At 41.9% G+C, this 21,456-nt stretch overlaps 1 long non-coding RNA gene across 1 annotated transcript in view; it reads left to right on the top strand.

Moving 5' to 3' along the window:
* The window catches only part of LOC128327812 (uncharacterized), a 63,732-nt gene extending 44,165 nt beyond the window's left edge, over positions 1 to 19,567 (top strand). The window contains exon 3 of the long non-coding RNA XR_008308797.1: positions 18,641 to 19,567. This is a non-coding gene — a long non-coding RNA (uncharacterized LOC128327812). The remainder of the gene's footprint in view (positions 1 to 18,640) is intronic.
* Positions 19,568 to 21,456: the final 1,889 nt, after the last annotated feature.

The raw sequence follows: 21,456 nt of genomic DNA on the forward strand, positions 1-21,456 counted from the left end.
AATGATCCCCCACCCATTTTTTCTCTATATAATTTTGGATATTTTTATGTCTGTTATTTTTCTACATACAGTATAAATCAAGTAAAAAAGACATTGTCTTGTTTTTATTTTTAGCATATCCGTATGGATAGTATATATCTGATTGACAAGGGCCCACAAATATCAGCTTGGCTATCATCTATCCAGCATCATCTATCCATCAACACCCACTCTCTAAACACACACAACATATTGTCCTCTGAGCACATTCCCAACACACCCATATATCTAGGATTCAATAATTTGGACTTGGACTTACCTGGACTTGGTAGTCAACTATTATTTCCTTTTCGCCTGTGATAATATCCTAATAATACCCCTGAGTGCAAACAGAGTGCCATTGCCTTTCCCCTCAACATGTGCATCCTGCTCTTCCTCAAACTGAATTAAGAAGAAGGATGTATAGGACAGACAGCACTGCTCCTTTACAAGCCTGAGTTCCTGTACATCTCTTCCTAGAAATTAAACACCACTTCCACCTACCCAGTGACTGAACCATACATAACCAGAAACACAGACTGTTTCACCTGCCTGCAAAGTCCAGTTCTGTGTGCTTTTTTTCAGAATTCCCATCCAAAAACTTTTTACAATTACAAATATCAATTTTCATCTCCTCTTTGGCCAAAGGCAGACTCTTCATCTGTTGCCTTCACCCAGATACAGGGCTTCATTCACATCACAACACAAGCCATATTCAGACTAGGGATGTGCACGAATCAGATTTTGCAATTCAATTTGATCTCAAAATTGTGTGGGGGTTTTTCTGGGGAGAGCTGGTCTAATCATTTGATTCAATGGGTAGAACAGTTCTCTGAGGGGGGAAAACAATTGGTACACCAGCTATCCCCATATTTAATTTTATCTGAGTCAGTAGAGCAATGACCTGAAATGACTCAGAAAAGATTCAAAAAATCATTTAAAATCGCCTGATTACCCAATTGCTCTGTGGGTTGGGTGGTGGGTAGCACCCAACATGCCCCACCACCCAACCTGCTGCTAGCAGCCACCCATGGGGTACAATCATGTGTTTTGAGTCCCCATTGTTCTGAGTCCCCATTGTTCCCTATGAGTGAAACAACCTGTCGCGCAGCATAGCACACTCACATGCTGTCCCTCCCTACACAGAATGAGAACATGCATTTCAAACACAGTCCAAAATGCCCAAAAAAGAATAGCACAGAATCCACTGCCAGCCACAGTGCCTGTGCTGCAGTAACATCACTGGCACAAGTTGCACACTCACACACAATTATGACTCTGTCCTTACTTGCAACAGCTCCAACAACACAATAACACCCTTAGCAGTCACAAAGCATAGCCAAAAGCTCAACTACAGCAATATCTTTAGCCTCCTTTTGAATGAGTGAGTACACTTTGCAATGCAGATTGCAGAGCAGACCAGAGCAGTGAGTGAAACACAAGTTATTCAAAAATTGAATGAAACAAACAAAGAAGTTACTCTCAAGGCCAGACATGAAGCTCATCATAGCAATCACCAAGAAATATTGCACACAGGCACAGAGAGCTGAGCTGCCACTGTCCATTACTCACCACAACACCATCTCACAAACAGACCACCAAACCACAGCTCAAGGAAGGCAAGTAGGCACCCAAGTTCTGCCTTTCTGAAATCCAGCAAAACCAGACAGTGAAGCAGCAAGCCAAAGCACAGCATTATACTCAGTGCTGAGAAAAGAAAACCACAAAATCAAACTCCCTTGCCTCTGCTGATGTAAGGAGAGGCACTAAGCACAAGGAGGAGGAGGGGGGGACCCTTCCTGGAGAAGAACTCAAGTGGTGTGTATCCATGTGTACTGTGTGTATCTGGATAACAGTGTACCATGGCCTCAGATTGGCTGGCCCTGACACATGTCAGGGCACCAGTCTACCTCATCATTGGTTATGGTTGGGTGTGTGGGGGGGGATGCATACATGTCTGTGCTTCCAGGGGGGAAACTTTAACAACAATAATACAAAAGATCAAACCTCCTGCCTGCTCCCTCATGGAAATGGCTGGCTATCTTGCGGGACTTCTCCACAATAGTGGCCATGCGAGCAGCAGGGCTTGGTTGGAGGAGTCCTCTATCATGCCTCCTTGAGGCCAACCACATCCTGCACAACCAGGTTCAATGTATGTACCATACAAAGGATGTGCACAAATTGACTCCGCTTGGCTGCCCTAGCCATGCTGGCTGTAATGTCAGTGACCATAAAGCCTTGCTGGAGGGTTGGCTCCCCATAAAGCCAAGCATCCACCTTCTGGTCCATGGCCACTGACAGCTCATCTGATGAGTGGTCTGTGTCCATAGACTTCTCATGAAGCACAGCCCAACAGGGTTTTGCTGCATGGGAGGAACTGTCCATCCCATGTCCCCTCTTTTTCCTGCCCCCACCAGCGTGCCATGAGGAAGGCAGAATGCAGCCCACTGAGGCTGATCCATAGATCCACAATGAAGTGCACACTGATGTCAGGCCCTACTGCATGCAGCAGCCCCAACATGCCCTCCTTGCATTCTGGTACAAGGAGGGCACCACCCACATGCTGAAATTGGGGCAAGCAGCTGAAGCAGTCAGCACTAATCAGTGTTACCACTGGAATGGCTGGCTGTCCAAAGCCATCATCTCCCCAATGGCCCGGATAATGAGACACAGTTTTAGGTGATTGGGCCGCTTGCCCAGCAACTGCACCCACCACACAGTCAACTTCTCCTGCTTGGGAGTGGGAGCAGCTGCCTTGCTGCCACTAGCTGAGGGCATGCCAGGCCTATTGCTGCTAGCAAGGCCCCCTGGGTGATGCCATTGGAGGTGCAACAGCATCACCATTGTCCCAAGACACTTAGGGTCCTTGCCCCTGCTTGCCCATGCCCCGCAGTGGGTGCAGACATCACGTGCAGGGTCACCAAGGCAGAACTTGAAATGATCCCACACCATGCTGCCACCATACTCACTGGCCCGTAGCCACTTCAGTGGTGGCACACCACCACCTCAGTTTGTGGCTTAGAATGTCCAGGAATGGGAAGTGTGATGACCTACTACTGTTCCTCCTCAGTCTCAGACCGGGGGCTCTCAGTGCTAAGGGGGATTGGGGAGGATGTCGAGAATGATCTGGTTGGGTTAGCAGCCAAAGCAGTCTGCACTTCCTCCACAGGTACCCCAGGAACAGCATCTTCCCTGATGGGGAAGACCTCCCCTCTAACTCCTGCTCTGCCAAAACAGTCAACTGCACTGCAGGTTCATCCAAATTGGTGAGCCTGCACATAGCTAAAGAAGCAGGGCTGGGGGGTCACTTGGGGAGTAAGCCCCTGTCACCACAACCCCACCGTGAGCAGCATTACCCTTCCCTCTTCCTGGCAGTCTGCTCTTGGATTGGGAAGCAAGCTATGGATGTGCAAAAAGGTTTGACGTTGAACCGGTTCGACTGTTCAGGGTTGAACCGAACCATCCCCCTGTGGGGTCCAACCCCAGACTGAACCCCATTCCCGGAGGTTCGTGTGTTGGTTTTTTAAAATTTTCACACTGATCCCTTCTGGGGGAGTCCGAGGTGGTGGTGGGGTCCATGGAGGTTTTCCCTCCCCCTGCCAGCCTCCCTTATTTAAGAAATCAGCCGTTCAGCCGCTCTTCAGCCTTCTCAGGCTCCATGATGCTCTTCAATCATGCCAGGCCACACAGAGGTCCTTTGCGCAGGTGCAGCGGCCTCCAAAATGGCCACTGTGCCAAGGGAGAAAGGCCAAAGAGCTTAAATAAGGGTGGCCAGCAGAGGAAGGGGGAACCTCCACGGGATACACACACCCCCGCCACCTCAGACAACTTCCCCAGAGGGGGCTAAGTGTAAAAAAATTTTTTAAATAAACAACTCGCAAACCCCTTTGGACTGAATCAAACCAGGGTGGAGGGGTTTGAGGGGGTGTCAGACCAAACTGGCCCGGTCTGGTTTGGGTCCAGTTTGGACTCGAACCAAACCAGACCAGCTGGTTCCGTGCACACCCTTAGAGCAAGCAACAACAGTGAGATAAGTCAAAGGGGAGGGGGGATTACTGTGGCCTCTCTAAGGTACCCTCCCAACTCTCCTGACAGTCCTAACACCTTCCTAAGATTCCCTCCCCCAAACTGAGCACTATTTAAAAGAAAGAAGAACTCTAACCTAAAAATGTGTGTGTGTGTGTGTGTGTGTCTGTCTGTCTGTCTGTCTGTCTATAGTTAGCAGTGCTCATCAGTCTGAAGTCTTTTCCTTTCGCTGGTCTTCATCTGGAGTCTGACCAGGAGCCGTATGTAATCAGGCCAAGTAGCACACACTGGCACTCAACAGCCTGGGGTAGTTGGGCACCAGGAGGTGGTTACCCAAAAAGTGGGTACTGCTAAAAGAAAACAAAAGAAGGGAGAGACCAATAGGCACAGGGCACAGGCTCTATCTCTCCAGCTGTCCAGACAGACCTGGCACAGCAGGCACCCAGGCAGTGTGCTGCAGTGATCTCAGCTCAGTGACTCAGCAGAAGTGATTTCAGCAAGAATCCTCTGAGCAGGCAGCAATGAGTCTGAATCCCAGAGCAGGCAGCAGATTCCAGCAGCAGCAGTCCTCTTCCTCGAAGGCAGAATAGGCAATGTCAGGCTGCCTCAGAGAGTCCCCTTATCTACATTTTGAATCTTCCTCCTTCTGCCTCCCCACTTCTTCATCCCTCCACCCAGGCAATGGGGATACAGTTGTCCATGCCAACCCTTGATTTGAATAATAACAAGCCGACCAAGAAGCAAGGAGATCACCAGCCAATTGGAAGCCAGTGCCAGAAAACCAATCAGAATGCATAAATTCAAGCAAACAACATGTTGACGCAAAGCATTGAATCGATTCAATTTCAATCAGGGTCGATTTGATTCAACCTTGAAAAGCGCCATTGAAATCAATGGTGATTTGATTTGAAGTCGAATCACTCTGATCAACCTGATTCAAATCCAATCTATTTGACCACAAATTAAACTGCACATCTCTAATTCTCAGACATTTTTTTAAAGCCTGCTCTAAGTGTGTATAGCCGGCAAAGCAGGTCAGAATTTCTGCCCCAGCACATCCCCAGCAAGTCAGTCATGCTGCCACTGGCTCTCTTCTCACTTAGGGTGTTCAACTGAAGAGACAAATGCCCTAAGTGTGATCATGACTCTCCCCTTCCTGGATTTCTGTGATCATCCAGTCCTGGTGCTGCAGCTTCCACTGCCATCTAAGGGAGAGAAGCTGCCCCTCTTTTCCTTTCCCAAATTGTCTATGAAGAAAAGGAGATGTATTTGTTGTCTGAGCTTCTCCAGCAGAACATAACTAAAGAACACATGGGACTGGTGCAGACGATACTTTCCTAATCTTCCTGATTCAAAGGGGAATGTTTCAAGAGCATGCCTGTGCTAATGTCTTTCATTGATGTCCTGATGTCTTCTTGGCACATTCTTTCATTGTGTGTGGGGCAGTTGTATGCAGAGTAGTACCTTGAACTAACTGGCCACCCTATGCAATTTAAGAATGTGCCAAGAAGACATCAAGACAGGCACACTCTCGACCTGTGGGCTAAAAAGTAACCTCCAAACGTGCCCTTTCTCTCCCTGCCCCAAATCAATTCCTTGATTTTTCAGCTCCCATGCAAACTTTCACTTGCCAGAGATGTTTGTTGCCCAAGGAGATGACTGGGGTGTTTTTTGTTGTTGTTGTTGTTTGGGGTTTTTTAAGCCTCTTCAATGCAAATTAAATTATTTGATTGGCTGTACTTTCTGAATGGTCAAGTAAAGGGATGAAGATATAGGGACTCCAACATTGAAGGGAGGATAGAAGTTTAAATCTCTTGAATTTTCAAAAGTTGCCAGGTATGACTGAATCTTACAGATTACTGCAAAGAAAAATTTACAGATTACCGCAAAGAAAATCTTACAGATTACCACATGACTCCATCATTCTTGAACCATAAAGAACTAGAGATGCTAGATGCAAATAAAGCTTACCATTCTTGGACTAGGATACAAACTCCAGGCCTTCTAATGCTTCACTGAAAGAATCGATTAGCATTATAAGGACCTTGAATTCTTCAGCAAATTGGATGAAATTGGACCCAGTTGCTATAACTACATTTCCCAACACTGAAGAATTTCTCTACATTTCCCAACTCCAAAGAATTTATTCCTGGCACTCTACCAGTTCATCAGAAAGTAGAAATAATGACTGATATCTCCTTTTCCCTCTTCCTGCATCTGAGTGCTGCTATTATCTGACGTCAAAGTCTTGTATGAAGGGAATAAGGGAAGAGGCTTGGGATGTTAGGAGGCCTAGTTGGGTGGGAAGGAAGAAGGGGTGGACAACTTCTCAGAAAATTACTGAATTGTTTCTGGTATTCTTGGAGGTAGTTGGCTGATTTTCTGTTCTGATCTGATCTGATGAGGACCAAAGGAAAGTAGTCTATCACTACATAGGTCTGATGATAGAAATTGATGGAATGCTCTAAACTGCCAGTAGCCAAAGCATTAGTCAGCTCATCCCTTGCTGTCAAATCCAGATTTCTAGACTGGCCCATGGAGCTGGAGACAAGCATCTTGGGATCCCAATTCTGCACATAATTGTGCCCAACTGTCATATTATTCTCTGTGATTCTCTAAAGGTTTTTTTTGTTTTTGTTTTAACAATTTATCAGTCAAAAAAATGACAGAAAAACAGTATTGTGCCAATTTTAAGCATGCTAAGAATGAAGTAGTGTAAGATGGCCAGTGGCCTAATGAGTAATAATTACATTTTGGAAATAATTCCGTACTTCTGTTGAATTCAGTTTGATAGTTTTGGTGTTTTGACAGTGCCTATCACTTAAGCAATATCTCTTATAACATTTAGCAATGTTCTGATATGTCTTTTTTTTTTCCAAGTTGAAAAACTGATTCGAGAGTATAAAATGCAATGGCTGGCAGACTGGCTAATGAAGCACCAGTGCAATGGGAGAAACACCAGTGTAATGCCTGTGCATCCAAAGAGTTTTCAGGATTTATGCTGCCTTTGCTGTGTGTGTGTGTGTGTGTGTGTGTGTGTGTGTGTGTGTGTGTGTGTGTGTGTGTGTGAATTCTGAAGATCTCCTCTTCCTCTGATCCCTATATGTCACCCCAAAATATCTCTCCATATGGACATATTTTTCAGGTAGCACTAGGGGCATGTACGAACTGAAAAAAAGCAGTTGGGTTTGAATCAAATTTGAACTGAACCATGTCCTGCCAAACTGGTTTGATTGAACCAACCAGCTGGTCCAGTCTATTCAACTGAATTGGTTCAGTGGTTCAGATGGCAATATTTGTAAAGGGGAATCCGTTGAGGATTCCCAAGTAAAGGGTTGGAGGAGTGACAAGAAAGGCTGTTTAAAATTCTTACTGGCTCCCAACCCAACGCTGCTCACTGATTCCCACCCCTGCCACCCAATACAGCTGAGTTGCTGGCTGGGTTGCTCTTTAAACAAGCTGCCACAGCACCAGTGGTTTATTTCAAGAGCAATCCAGCAAGCAATTCAGCTGTACTGGGGGCAGCGTGTGGTGATAGGTGGTGAGTGGTGAGTAATGAGTGGCAGGGAGCCAGTAAGAACTTTAAACAACCTTTCTCACCACTTCCCCATCACCGGCCACTCCCCTTTCAATGTCTAACCAGTTCTCATTGAACTGGGCTTGCTGCGGATTGATTGTGGACTGAACTGACCCTAGTTCGGTTTGCAATCGAACCACTGAACTGGTCCATTTTGATTCAAACCAGTTCGACATTGAGCTATTCATGCACACCCCTAAGTAGCACATCACATTTGCTGAGGAAGGTCATCAAAATTCGCCTCCTCCACTGAGCCAACAGTGGAGCTACTGCTACTACTATGACTAAATGTTTAAATACCACTTCTCAACAAAAATTCTCAAAGCGGTTTACAAGGGAGAATTTGCGAGAATGGTTTAGATGCACATCCTTACAACATTTTAGAACAGCGGCATCCAAAGTCAGAATAGCCTTAATGATAGCTAACCTCTGGGAGGAGGAGGATGGTTCCTCATTCCCAAAAGATTCACAATCTTTTTTTTAAAAAAACATAGGTGATTCACACAACTGAAAACACTTGTCCTACCCTGCTTTGGGAGCTGTGTGTGTTCTCAATGTTTGGTTGTGTGGGAGCAAACAACTAGGTAGGAAGAGGGAGAAATGATCGTGTGGAATCAAAGTGAGAGGGAAAGCTGGTTAGGACAGCTTTTTCTCCTGCCACAGTCAAACCCTGGTTATGAAAGCTGTCCTGCCCAGCTTTTCCTCTTACCTTGCTTCCACACAATTACTTGTTCCTCACCCTACCTAGTTGTTCACTCCCACACAGCTGAAAATTGGGAGTACACACAGCTCCCAAACCAGGGTTAGGGCCCTTGTCTTACCCAGATTTCGGTTGTGTGAAGGACCTCATAAGGAAGACACCACTGGAGAATGCTGTGCTGGGGTTGGATAGCAACATCACAAACAGCTACTGGAGGTTTGCTGTGCTTGGGCTGGATAGAGAGTCAATTGAGCTGACTTAGGTGTATGTGTCAGAAGCACCAGTGCTTCTCCCATTGCAGCAGTGCTTCTTCAGTCAGGATATCAGCCAGTGAATAGGATGTATAGATCTAAGTCCCCTTCCTCCTTTAAATATGCATAAAGGATCACTCCTCCTTTACATACATGTGTGCCATTCATAGGATGGCTCTTCAAAATGGTACAAACATGCATTTTGTCGACTGGCATCCATTTCTGAGTGCAAAAGTGAGCATCTCAATTTCAGTCCTGTTTCTGACACCCACAGCAGGGGCAAACGAAAAATTATTCTTGACATCCAAAAGCTGGAAAACATTCCAAGCACAATTCAAGGTACTGGTGATTACTGATACAGTGATAAAAGGCATACACTCCCTCCCTCACCGGCCCCCTGGAGCTTGGCAGATGAAGCCTGCTTTGGATTCCTCTCACTATGGAAATTAGATCTGCTCCTGAACAGGGAGGGTTTCCCAGCCTATACCGAGCTTATTGGGAGGCAGGTTAAAAGACATTGCTTTTGAGACATAAGGTGCTGTAGTTACATTAAATTGTTGAGTGTCTTTTTGAGATGTTCCTTTCAGTGTATTTTGAGGATTTGTAATCCTCGCTTATAGATTATTGTAATTGTCTGGGGTTGCTGGAAAGGTGTGGCTTAGGTGCTATTGTGGTTTTTAACACACAAATAAAACTAAATATTAACACATTCGTGAAAGATGCTTTAGGCCTTCCCTTTGAATGGTCTCATGTTTTTATTATTATTCTTTTACACAGACAGTTGTTATTGCCTGGTTTGTTTTATACAGACATCGAGTCCTTCCCGAGGACCTGGGATGCCAGAATTTTATTATCAATGTTGTTGCTGTTGTTATAGATATCGTCGCAGAATATAGGCTGTTCCCAGTAAAGCTGCTTTTTGTAATTGGCTGATGGTGATTTCTCTGGCCACTATGGTGTTGAGGTGCTCTTCAAGTTGTTTTGGAAGTGCACCTAGGGTGCCAATTACCACTGGGATAATTTTGGTCTTTTTCTGCCACAGCCTTTCAATTTCAATTTGTAGATCTTTATATTTTGTTATTTTTTCTATTTCTTCTTCTTCTATTCTGCTATCCCCTGGTATTGCTATGTCAATGATTTTAACTTGTTTTTCTTTCTTCATGACTACAGTTATATCTGGTCTATTGTGTGGCAGATGTTTGTCTGTTTGTAGTCGGAAGTCCCATAATATTTTTGCGTCTTTTTTTTCTACAGCTTTTTCAATTTTATGGTCCCACCAATTTTTGGCTACAAGTAGCTTGTATTTTTTGCAGATGTTCCAGTGTATCATCCTATCTACCTTGTCATGCCTTTGTTTGTAGTCAGTCTGTGCGATCTTTTTACAACAGCTGATTAGGTGGTCCACTGTTTCATCTGCTTCTTTACAAAGGTGGCACTTGCTGTTTGTTGTTGATTTTTTGACTTTTGCTCTTATTGCATTTGTTCTTAGTGCCTGTTCTTGTGCAGCCAGTATTAAACCCTCTGTTTCTTTCTTCAAGTTACCATTCTTAAGCCATTGCCAGGTCTTGGTGATGTCTGATTTTCCACTTATATTGTGCAAATATTGACCATGCAGGGGCTTATTTTTCCATTTTTCTGCTCGGTTCTTGACTTGTTCTTTCTGGTAGGCCTGCTTTGTTTCATTGGTGTTGAATAGTTTTGCATTATTGACCATTTGAAGTGCATCTTCTTCACTGTCCTTTATATATTCTTCGAGGCCTCTTTTCTCCTCCTCTACTGTTTGATGGCCTTGCAGCATTCCTCTTCCACCTGAGCTGTGAGGGAGGTAGAGCCTATCTACATCACTGCGGGGGTGAAGAGCATGATTGATGGTCATGATTTTCCTGGTCTTACTATCTAGCGTCTCTAGCTCTGCCTGGGTCCAGTCTATTATTCCTGCAGTGTATCTGATAACAGGTATAGCCCAGGTGTTTATGGCTTGTATGGTGTTCCCGCCATTGAGTTTGGACTTGAGGATTTTTCTAACTCTCCTGATTTATTCACTTCCAATTTTTCTTTTAACTTCAGTGTGTGCGACGTTATCAGCCTGGAGAATGCCCAAGTATTTGTAATGCTCTTTCTCTTCCAGCTTCTTGATGTTGCTTCCATTGGGCAGTTCTATTCCTTCTTTTTTTTTGTTACTTTTCCTCTGTTCATTATTAAGGCAGCATACTTGTCCAGTCCAAACTCCACTGCTATATCGCTACTGAATATATGGACAGTGCTTAGCAGTGATTCGATTTCTGACTGGAACTTTCCATACAACTTCAGATCGTCCATGTACAGCAGATGGTTGATTTGACTTGATGTTTTAGATGTTTGGTATCCGAGACCTGTTTTGTTGAGTATTTGTGAAAGTGGGGTCATGGCGATTACAAACAACAGAGGGGATAGTGAGTCCCCTTGGAAAATGCCTCTTCTAATGCTAACCTGTCCAAGTGTCTCGCCATTGATTGTTAACTGTGTACTCCACATGCTCATTGCTTTTTAAAATAAATATCTGAATGTTTTTGCTGACACCAGTTGCTAAACGTTTTAGTATCCATGTGTGAGGCAATAGGCTTTCTTGTAGTCAATCCATGCAACACTTAGATTTGTTTTTCTTCTCTTGAAATTTTCTAAAATCATTTTGTCAATCAGCAGCTGGTCTTTTGTGCCTCTGGTGTTCGGGCAATTTCCTTTCTGTTCAACTGGAAGCTGTTTGTTAGTTAATAAGTGTTGCATGACTTCATCTGCTATTATTCCAGTTAATAATTTGAACATGGTTGGCAGGCAGGTGTTCGGTCTATAATTACTTGGAACGGCACCTTTTGCTGGGTCTTTCATTATGAGAGGAGTTTTCCCAGTTGTTAGCCATTGCTCAATATCGCCTCCTTGCAAAATGTGATTGAACTGTTTTGATAATTGTTTATGAAGGCTTGCTAGGTGTTTAAGCCAAAAGCCATGCAGTTCATCGTCGCCTGTTGCAGTCCAATTTTTAATTTTCTTTGCTCTTTCACTTATTAATTCTAGTGTTATTATTAGATCTTGCATTTGTTGGTTACATTTTTTGACCTCTTTCACCCAGCCTGCTTTTTTATTATAATCTATTGGATTGTCCCATAATTTCCCCAGAATTGCACTGTTTCTTCTTTATTTGGTGTTTCTATGTTTCTTGTAGTTTCTCCTTCTATGCTTTGGTAGAAACGTCTCTGATTCAACTGGAATTGGAGATTCTTCCTGTGTTGTGTGATTCTGGCTTTGTATCTGCTAATCTTCTTTGACACTGCTGTTATTTGCTGCTTTATTATTTCCAGGACTTCTCTAATTTTCCTTGAATCTAGGTGGTATTTTTGGATCAGATACTGTTTGGTGTTTTCATTCTTCAGCTTCTTGTCTTTCATATCTTTCAATTTACTAGCATCTGATCTAACCCTGGAGATTTTATTTTCTAATCCTTTTAGGTGATGTACTGCTTTCTTTTTTTTACAGGTCCACTGATCTTATATCCGAGCTCTTGTGTTGTTATTGTTGCTGCACTGTACATTAGTTGGTTTGTTTCTTGCAAATTATTGGTTGTTATTTCTGCAAGTGCAGCATTGACATCTTTTAATGCCTGAGCAAGTTGTTTTTTTGCGACCGTTTTTAGAGCTGGAAGTCGAACCCTGGTAGTTGTTTGGTTCATGTGCTCAGTTATTTTTTGCTTTAGTTCTTGTTGCTTTTCTGTTAAATGGCATTTGGGTTTTTGAGGTGAAGGCAAAGGGGACGTTGCCTGGTTTCGATATTGAAACAGTTCAGCAATAGCGGCATCCTCTATGTCCAACACCTCCTCCACCGGCACCTGAGCAACTTCTTCAGTTGGTGGTAATTCTTTTTCCATACCTTGAGCCTGTGCTGCTCTTTGCAGTTCTTCCAGCTCAACTTCTGTGAATACTTTATTTCTCATTATGAATCTTCTCTGGTCTGCTAGCCTTTGTTCTGTTATTTCTGTATCTGGATGCTTCTCTTTCCAAATTTGGTACATTCTTTTAAAATAACCTCTTCTAGTTGGACTAGACCTGTAATAGCAGATCATTATTTCCTTATTGGCATTTTTCATATATATTATTATTATATTCTTTTATTATTATTTCCGGTTTACACAGTCAGACAGGTGTTATTGACTGGTTTGTTTTATCCAGACATCGAGTCCTTCCCAAGGACCTGGGATGCCAGAATTTTATTGTCAATGTTTATAGATATTGTCACAAAATATAGGCTGTTCCCAGTAAAGCTGCTTTTTGTAATTGGCTGATGGTGATTTTTCTGGCCCCTATGGTGTTGAGGTGCTCTTCAAGGTCTTTTGGAACTGCACCCAGGGCGCCAATTACCACTGGGATTATTTTGGTCTTCTTCTGCCACAGCCTTTCAATTTCAATTTGTAGATTTTTCTATTTGGTGATTTTTTTCTATTTCTTTTTCTTCTGTTCTGCTATCCCCTGGTCTTATTATTATTATTATTATTATATTTATATCCCATTCTTCCTCCAAGTAGCCCAGAGCGCTGTACTACGTACTTGAGTTTCTCTTTCACAACAACCCTGTGAAGTAGGTTAGGCTGAGAGAGAAGTGACTGGCCCAGAGTCACCCAGCTAGTTTCATGTCTGAATGGGGATTTGAACTCGGGTCTCCCTGGTCCTAGTCCAGCACTCTAACCATAGTCCAGCACTCTAACTCTTATAAAAATAAAAATAAAACTAATAAAACTAATAAAATAAATAAATAATATACAACTGGATTTGTTAGCCACCCCATAACAAATTGCTCTCTGGGCGGCTCACAACAGAGGATTAAAACATACAATAAAAGCACAACACATTAAATCATAACAGACCCCCAAAAGGGTGAAAAGAAAATACCAAATACAATACAAAGCACCTTTAAAAATCATTTTAAAATAGTTTTTACTGCTAATATTATGCACTGTGCTTTGACTGACTAGGAGCCCCTGGTGGCGCAGTGGTAAAACTGCCGCCCTGTAACCAGAAGGTTACAAGTTCGATCCTGACCAGGGGCTCAAGGTTGACTCAGCCTTCCATCCTTCCGAGGTCGGTTAAATGAGTACCCAGAATGTTGGGGGCAATATGCTAAATCATTGTAAACCGCTTAGAGAGCTCTGGCTATAGAGCGGTATATAAATGTAAGTGCTATTGCTATTGCTATTGCTATTGCTAACTACCGAAGCCTTCAGCAAAGAGAATCTTAGAATATCAAGTTGTCTTGCTCTTGTCTCAAAACCATGTACATGGATTTGCCCAGCTTTTTGCTCCTTGTCAGCTGGGGTGAAGCAATGTGGGAATGGGCCTTGGCAGTGAAGTGAAGATGGGCCTCTGAGCCCCCAGGCCCCCTTTCACCTTCCTTGCCCAATGTCTTTGCTGCAGAAGAACTATATGGACATAGTGAAAAACAAAACATTCTTGGCAAGGCACATCCTTTCTTTCCCTCCTATAGAAATAATATCTCACACTCCCCACACTCTGATCAGGAGCCAGCAGCTTGTCAAGTAGGGGGGAGGGGGGAGCAAAGAGTGGGCTCTTTTCCAGCCACCCACCCCCTTCCTCATGGGCCCAGAAACATCTCCCCCCCCCCCGCAGTCCAATTATAGCTGCACCCCTGATATCAACCCTAGCGGTTGATCACAAAAGAAAATTTGTGGCTGGAACCTCTGGTTAACAATACTGGCACTTTTTTTTAATGACATCTTCTCCAACACAAGCAAGTTCCCACTGAAGCTTTATGCTGCATTTGACATATTGCTGCTGCCATGGCATGAGAAATCTGCAATAGTGAGAGTATGACACTGTACATAAATTATACGGTGAGAAAATGAATCCCTGTCACATTCAGACAATTATAAAAGCCTAGGTTTTATACATTACCACCCCCTATGGCTCAGAGAAGCAGTATGAACACTGGCCAGCCATGCATTTCAGGGAAAAGGTGCTGCTGTGATTTGAGATTGTGATTGGTATATCGAACCAGGAAAAAAGCAAGATATTTGTGATTCACAAACAGAGATGGGTTTAATCTGGACAGAGACAAAATGACAGATTTCTAATCTTCCAGATATTGCTATTTCTTTTAATTCCTGAGTTCCGTCACACACTACCATGCTCAATAAACCCACAATAAGGCTAACCAGAAAGGAGCTGGCTCAGTTCTTTACATTCTATGGGATAAAGCAAATCAGTTCTAATGTGGGGTGCAGCTAAGGGTGACCAGTAGTCTCTGTTACCTTCGATACTGAAGTCACCAGACTAAGTGGATTGGTTTAGCTCCTGTCTCAAAATGGTATCCCTTTACCTTTGCTCATGAATAGTTACCACTTTACACCTATGAGGAAAAGTAAAGTGCCACACTTGGGTCCCACATTTCAGTGGGGGCAATATTTGCTTATATGATGTTATACCCAACACTGATTAATCCATTTAGTCCTGTAGTTATTCAAGCTCTCATCTTATCTATGCTATTAGTGAGCAATTTATAATTTTATTTGTTTTCTTCATTAGTTCATCCAACCCCAAAGTCTTCAGTCAGCTAAAAGCACTCTAAAATGAAATACTCAGAGTAGCTTTTTAGAAGCACATAATGCCAGCTTAACTACAGTCATCAATAGCTAATCCAAAATATATTCACACAGCTAGGTTCCCCATGGATCCTCGCCACAAGGTGACTGCCAAAAAAAATATATCCTGGTGAGAAAATTGTTGCCTGCATCTTTATGTAATCAGAGCAGAGAGGTGAATAATGTTTTATTCAAAGATGAATTTTTTGAAATTAATGAAGACAGAGGACAAGAGCATAGACATCAGGAGAAAGGCTTTTATGGCTGGGTAGAAAGATTGTTTTAAGAGTCATATGACAATTCAGAGAAGTAGGCTCACAGATGTACATTCATTGGTGTTATTACTGTTATCATGTCCCTCCCATCCACCAGGCCGGTTCAGAACCAATTGTCTCAGGAGTTTGTGGGCATGCTTGGGTATGAGCAGGTATTTCCCTGTGGGTGGTAAATACAGCTGTTCCCGTTCTGGTGATAACAGCAGTACTTCTCTGAGCTGTCATCATTGTAGAAAGTATACTGGCCACATATAAATTCATTCATAAGAACAGCTCCTCCCTCCATGAATGGCCAGGCAGGCAGGCAGAAAGTAGCCCCATGCGGCTACTCAGTGGCCCCATGCAGTTCTGAGATGATTGCATGGGGTGGGGATATCTTGCCTGAACTGCCCCTAAAATACAGATAATTGCTATCTGTGTAAAGTTAGGTGTTTGTTTGTTTTTGTTTAAATTTTTATTGATTTTAACAATATCTTAACATTCACATCACATTAAACAAATATTGACTTCCTGCTCACACCTCCTCGTGAATCACCAACTATAGAATTAACCCTTGCTATAATAATAATTCAAAACATATATCTTAAACCTCACAAACTCGATTTTGATCTACCCAACCTGCTAATATTACTAAATTCCAAACCGTGTTGTAAAATCAATATTAGGAAAATAGTTCACTAAATATAGTAAGAATGGTTTCCAATCTTCTTTAAAGCATTCCAAATTTTGGTCTCTTATCAGTACTGTAAGTTTTGCCATCTCTGCATATTCCAAAATTTTTATCAGCCAGTCTTCTTTTGAGGGCAGTTCATTACTCTTCCATTTCTGCACATATATTATTCTGGCCGCCGTGGTAGCGTACATAAAGAATGTTAAGTTGGTTGTAGAAAACACTCCTTGCGTTATTCCCAGCAGAAAGGATTCTGGCTTCTTAGGAAATGTCATTTTGAAAATTTTCTTTAACTCATTATATATCATGTCCCAAAAGGCCTTAGCCTTCCTACAAGACCACCACATATGAAAAAAAGTTCCTTCAGAGTGTCCACATTTCCAACATTTGTTTGAAACATTTTTATACATTAATGCCAGTTTTTTAGGTGTCAAATACCACCTATACATCATTTTATAATAATTTTCTTTTAAAACATAACATGCAGTGAACTTTAAATCAGTTTTCCATAATTTTCCCCAGGCTGCCATTTCTATATTATACCCCACATCTTGAGCCCATTTTACCATGGTCATTTTAACCACTTCATCTCTTGTCTCCTCCAAAAGCAAGAGCTTATACATTTTAGAAACTAATTTTTCATCATTTTCACACAGCTCCTTCTCAAATCTCAACATCTGATCCTCAAATCCAACTGTAAGATCCTTCTTATAAACTTCATTTAACTGATGGTACTGAAATCAATTACTAACCCAATTTTGTACTTCAATTAAACTTTTTAACTTACAGTCCTTTTCTTGAAAACATAACAAATCCCTATAGGTACCCCATTGCGATTGCATATTTACCTCTTTACGTACTAGAGCTTCAATCGGGGATAACCATAACGGAGTTTTAGGTTCCAACCATTTTTTATATTTTACCCAAACTCTCATTAAACTCCTTCTTACATAGTGGTTAAGAAAATCTTTATGTACTTTACTTTTGTCATACCACAAATAGGAGTGCCATCCAAACCTTCTGTCAAATCCCTCCAGATCAAGTATTCTAGAATTTCTTAATGTTATCCATTCTTTTAACCACGTCAAACAAACAGCATCAAAGTCTGGTAGGGTAAGACCGCCTCTTTCTTTTGCATCTGTTAAATTTTTAAAATTAATTCGGGGTCTTTTCCCTTGCCAAACAAATTTAGTTATGTCCTTCTGCCATTGCATCTGTGTAAAGTTAGTTAGCTAATTGCTAACTTCTCACTGCCGCCACCACAGGAAGCAAGCAAGTCACACCTGCCAGGCCCACCTACCCATGCTCCTGCATCACGTGGCACTGCAACTTGTCACTGAAGCAGAAACTCCACTCTGGCTTCCCCATGGCATGGATGGTCAGTAGGAAGGGGAAAGAGAGAGAGGAAGAGAAGCTGCTCATGAAAGCAAAGTGTTCTGAATGAACACAATATTCCAGCTGCTCCCTAAAACTTCAGACACCACATGCAAAAAAAAAAAAAAAAAAAAGTTGTTTGTTTCCCAAATTAGTCACATGTCCTCTACTAAGTCCCTAACTGGCAACCCTATAGTAAGCAGAAGGTATAACAAAGTGCCATAGTTCCACAGAGTCAGTCCATCGGAGTCCTATCTTATGGAGAATCTATGGGGCAGCTCTAGCAGCAAAGGCCAGAAAGGCAATGGTGGGTGTGGTTTTACAGAGTAACTGGGAATGAGTTACAAGATTTAGGCTGCATTTGCATATAATGCAGCCTAAATGCAAGGCAACGCAGTTACATGGGGCAGAGGTTGGAAATTTTGTATGGCCAAATTGCGTGCAACTGTAGTTTCATGGGAAAAGAGACCTGTGGTTTCCCTTGCCAAACTCCAGTTAACTTAACTACAAGACATACAGGGAGTAGGTTCAATTCCCAAGTACAAATACAAGATATTTCAAAAAGAACAAGTTGTCATATAAATTAAAATTTTATTCGATAGCATAAAGATCTTTTGACAAAAATTGAAATTGGAACAATTTGCACTAAAGAAAGTAGACTCAATCCCTAATCCCTGAAGCGGAGAAGATAAGTTGGTGATTAACATCTTTGAAGCCCTTGCATGCCCTAGCAAGTGAATAATATTTTATTTAAACTAGGTCCTGTGTCTTTAGAACTAACTTTATAGTTTATGGTTCAGCTGAAGATGTGTTATCTTCTGGAATTCAGAGCACAATACTCACCAATACAACCCCTCATTTTCACAGGACCATGATATCACCAGTTCCCATTTCATAGAAAGTAAAATATTTATTCCAAGCCCTGAGAAACTACAGAATGTTACTACAGAATGTTACTAATACTCAATGCCATGTTTTCCAGGATCATTGCTAGTTAGTTGGTTACTAATACTGATGTGTAGATGACCTTGTCAACAGATCCTATTATATGCTTAGGAAGAATTCATGTCTGTTTCTTTGGAATGTGTACAGTTTTAATCTTAATTTGTGCCTTTATTTCCATACAGGTCAACCTTCAACAGGGGTTTTTCCGAAAGCCTGGTTGTTCAGCATTGCCTTGTGAGGCCCGTACTGCAGGTTAGGTTATGCTTTTGCCTATGAAAATGCTGCATAGTGGTTGGCATAGGATGTTTTGCCCTTTGGTGGATGTTTGGTGCTGTGCTCGGTAGGTTATTGTGGCTGATGAGTTTCTTTGCACTAGCATGTGGACTGTTGAGGACTAGTGGGTGTTTTGAAATCTTGGTATTTCCCCCCCACCCCACCCCACAACTTGAACCATACATTATTTGAAGAGTTGAAGAGGTGTGGCCTGAAATCATATGATGCAGCATCCTCACTGAGGCTGAACAGATCTAGGTCTGGTCAGTGCCTGGATGGACCTGGAGTGTCTGCCTGCTCACTTTGAGTTCCATGGAAGAAAGGAAATGAATGAAAAAGAAAATAGTAATACACTAGATCTGAGCAGTTCTGAAAGTTCTTTTATTAATTCTGTGCACCAAGAACAGAGTCCAAAGCTCTGTAGTGTTTGGTTTCAAGTGATGTTCCCCAAGTCATCACCTGACGCTGCAGCTATCATGTGGAGAACATCCCTGTGTAAAATCTAGGACTGTCCAGTCGTGTCAGTCCAACAGACATGGACCTACATGCCCTCTGTTGAGCTTTATTGGAGAGATTTCCACCACAACATCAAGATAAGGTGGTCTTGCACACAGAAGAGGAATTCCTCAGCTTGCTGATAACATGACTGTCTGTTTCCTGGTGAGGACAAAACTCTTTCCTATCTAGCAGCTCAGCATTTTGAGAAAGGAGAAAATGATTTTAGGAATGCTTTTAGCTGTTACTGAACAGTACACTACAATAATAGAAAAATGAAATTGATAGCTACTTGCCTATATACCTAATCACCTACACTTGTAATCTTTCTTTAGCCTTAATAAAGCCCATTAAAACTCACAGGTTTTGTGTGTGTGTGTGTGTGTGTGTCTTTCCTTCTCCAGAATCACCCATGAATCTCAGAAAAGAAACATTTAGGCAGCTTGTTGGCTGCATGTGGTAGGATAAGGGGGAGATCAACAACCAATCAGCCATCCCCTTATCGTATTGACCCCAAAGGTTTATAAAAATGCATTACAATATTGGCAGTTTTGTTTTTTATCCCTTTTCCTAATGATCCTGATTCCCTAGCATGATTTTCTTTTTCCACGAACAGTGGGTCAACATTTTCTCTGAGCTAGCCACTATGACTCCTAGATCTCTTTCCCAGTTAGTCATTTTCTGTCTTTATATAAAAATATAATCACAAGTGTACTGATATTTACATAATCATAAAAATTTCAATGGTGCTAAGCATAGGGCGGGGTGCTTCCTAGATGGGAAAGATAGTTCTTAAAAAAAAAAAATCTATCTATCTATCTATCTATCTATCTATCTATCTATCTATCTATCTTTCTATCTGGAATATGGAATATTTTGATGCTGCAGTTGTAGATTGTTGCTTCTTGAACATTAGATACCAGAAGTATCTTAGAAAAAGATTCAGTGATTTGAAAACATAAACTCCTTAATCCGATTGACCTCTGTTTTCATTTCTTAAAGAAAGCAGAGGCTTTTATGAATGAATGGCTAATATCAGCTACCTTTCCAGCAAGCAGTGCATATGTTGCTCATGAATCATAGCAGAGAATGTATTAGATCCTCCTCGTTTACAACATTAGGAAAGCGCTGCTATGTCCCACTACATTATAATATTGCAATTTTTGTTTGGGATGGAATGCAAATGTCTATGAAGATAAATATCTATGCTATTTACACACAAACAAAGCAACCATGCCAGGGCCAATGTCTTTACTATACTATAACCTATAGTTTGACTTTAGCTTTCCCTGGATTGGAACTCATGCGTACAAAAGTGTGTTACATCAGGTTTAAAAAACTGCATCTGGGATTTCCCTAGAGCAGATACTTGCTTCATCTAACATTTAGAAGATTGTTAGAATCCACTCTGATAGCATAGGTCAAATGAAGTATTTTGAAGATAAAATTATTTTCTCCAAGATAAAAACATCTTTTAAGTTCCTATAGATGTTGTTCAAGTGGCGTAGCAGGGAAATTATTATTATTATTTATTATTATTTTACACAGTCAGACAGGTGTTATTGACTGGTTTGTTTTATCCAGACATCGAGTCCTTCCCAAGGACCTGGGATGCCAGAATTTTATTGTCAATGTTGTTGCTGTTTTAGGTATCGTTGCAGAATATAGGCTGTTCCCAGTAAAGCTGCTTTTTGTAATTGGCTAATGGTGATTTCTGTGGCCCCTATGGTGTTGAGGTGCTCTTCAAGGTCTTTTGGAACAGCACCCAGGGCGCCAATTACCACTGGGATTATTTGGGCCTTTTTCTGCCACAGCCTTTCAATTTCAATGTGTAGATCTTTGTATTTGGTGATTTTTTCTATTTCTTTTTCTTCTATTCTGCTATCCCCTGGTATTGCTATGTCGATTATTTTGACTTGTTTTTCTTTCTTCTCGACTACAGTTATATCTGGTGTATTGTGTGGCAGATGTTTGTCTGTTTGTAGACGGAAGTCCCATAATATTTTTACATCTTCATTTTCTTTGGCACTTGCTGTTTGTGGTTGACTTTTCAACTTTTCCTCTTATTGCATTTGTTCTTAGTGCCTGTTCTTGTGCAGCCAGTATTAAACCCTCAGTTTCTTTCTTCAAGTTGCCATTCTTAAACCATTACCAGGTCTTGGTGATGTCTGCTTTTCCACTTATATTGTGCACATATTGACTATGCAGTGGCTTATTTTTCCATTTTTCT

Source organism: Hemicordylus capensis, chromosome 5 (genome assembly GCF_027244095.1).
Source record: "Hemicordylus capensis ecotype Gifberg chromosome 5, rHemCap1.1.pri, whole genome shotgun sequence".
Lineage (NCBI taxonomy): Eukaryota > Metazoa > Chordata > Lepidosauria > Squamata > Cordylidae > Hemicordylus > Hemicordylus capensis.